Raw genomic sequence first — 2,223 nt, forward strand, 5'->3', positions numbered from 1 at the left:
TGTCAGCCTCAGTTTCTTCATCTATAAAGTGTTGCTCACAATCCCTCCTTGATGGAGCTGTGAGAGTTCAATGAGATCCTGTGTGTAAAAAGGCTTTGAAAGCTGTGATCCTGAGGGCAGGGTAAACAGGGCTCCTGAAAGACGGAGCAACACCTTGGGCACTGTGGACGTGGCACCCCTTTCTCCTGGTGCGTTCACCCCTGTGCCAGGGTGTGTGGCTTGTTGAGTTGAGCTTTACTGGATTTCAGTCTTTCCCCCTTAGGCAGACACCAAGGGCACAATCTGCAGCCCTGTGGATCAAGTCTAAGTTCATACAGGGAGCCTGCCCTGACTGCCTGCCCCATTCGCACACCCCGTGCCTCTACCAAACTGGAGCTATCAGTGCCTTGAAAGCAAAAGATAATTGCACCCCTCTGTGCCCTTTCACGTGTAGGTCCCTCTGGCTCGCATGTGCCTTCCCTTACTCTAGGTGCTCTTGGTGAACTCCTACCCAATCATTAAGACCCTCCTTAAGCAAGTCTTCCTTGCCTTCCTGATTTGAGCACTTTTCCCTTTTTGTCCTCCCTAACCCTATCTGAGCAGAAACCTCTATCCTAGCCATGATGCAGTTATCTGTTCTGCCTCTTCTGCTAGCTTTGGACACAGATGAAGCAGTAGACTCAGAGGATGGACCGTCTTGGATTCTAGGTAAATCCATCTTTAGCATATGAGCTTGTTAACCCAGCACAGCTCCTTGCGAAGTGCGGTCACTCTGTGAAGAAATTGCCGACTATGGAACTGCTCAAGGCCAGACAGCATGACTCATTCCCCTGCTGGAGCCTGGTTTGCACCCTTCCCAGGGCCTGGCTGATGAGTGCTGGTAACTAGTATATCTGTTGACCGGTTCATTTCCTGTCTCTTAGTTCCCTTCCTGGCCTAGTCCTGCACCAAGGCCATGGAGATGAAGGAACTCAGGGGTATTGGGGGAAGGGCAGTTGGTAGATAGGATGTTCCAGCAGCACGAGGAGGGGAATACAGGGATTGTCTTTTAAAATTAATTGTTTTCTGCACCTGAAATACATATATTTCTTATCCTTGTGAAAAATAAAAGTATTTCAGATTAGGCTAATGTTCCACCTTCGCAGAGGTAACTGCTGTTCTAAGTGGATCAATCTCTGCATGTGGTTTATATATATGTGTCTGTTAGTGTGCATGCTAGCTGCAGTGCCAGAAAAGGTTCCAAATCTCAGTTGCTCAACACAAAAATGTTTATTTCTCATTCTTTGTGCACTGTGATGTGGTTGGAAGGTGACTCTGGATGACTGCCCCAGAAGGTGTCCCAGGGCCTGGGATGAAAGGACTCACAACTCAGTCAGGTCCTGGTACCCTGCTTCTAGCTGTGAAGGGAAGATCGAGTGGGACATTTTAGAGGCTTGGCTTCAGGTGGCATATACGAACTCCTTCCATATTCCAACAGCTAGCACTCACTCACATGGTTTTAAAGTAACCACAAAGGAGCCTGGGAAGTGTAGTCTTCTTATGTGAGGAGGATGTGTGAGCATCTAGCACATCTTGCCACAATAGTCGTATGTATCAATAGATCATATATTGTATTACATGATGGCATGAATATGTAATAGAATAAAAGTGGCTGGATTTTGGATATATATCATTTTGGCTCTAGAGTAGGTAGAAAATCCAAAAAGCCAAAGAGGATTCCTGAGTTTTGGCATGCACAACATAGGGTTTAGTGACACCGATACTGGACCGAGAGGAAAGGAGAGTTGGGGGAGGAGTCCTGTTTGCATTGTTAAGTTTAAGGTGCTTGTTAGACATTCAGGTGCAGGGGTCTGTAAGTCAGAGGAGAGGATAGGGAAGTAGATAAGCATTTGGGAGTCACGGGCATGTGGACAATACTTAATGAGAGAGATGAGTTAGGGAGAAGGCGCAGAAAGAGAAGCATGGAGAGCCTTGCTGTGAATTCTGGGGCACACCAATATTAGAGATGGAGCAGAGGAAGAGTCTATGAAAGAGACAGAGAAAGGGTAGCCAGTCAGGTAGATGGAAAGCCAGGTAAATGCAACGACATTCATCTCTGAGAAGAGAGGATTTCCGGAAGAAAAATGGGGCCACCTAGTGCTGAAGACCACTCAGAAAGTGAGCAAGAGGGTGACCAAGAAGGGACCATTATACTTGGCACCATGAAGGTTACTGAGGATTTGTAGTGGAACCAGTGTCCTTCAG

This window comes from Propithecus coquereli, unplaced genomic scaffold, assembly GCF_000956105.1.
Source record: "Propithecus coquereli isolate 6110/MARCELLA unplaced genomic scaffold, Pcoq_1.0 Scaffold107, whole genome shotgun sequence".
Taxonomy (NCBI): Eukaryota; Metazoa; Chordata; class Mammalia; order Primates; family Indriidae; genus Propithecus; species Propithecus coquereli.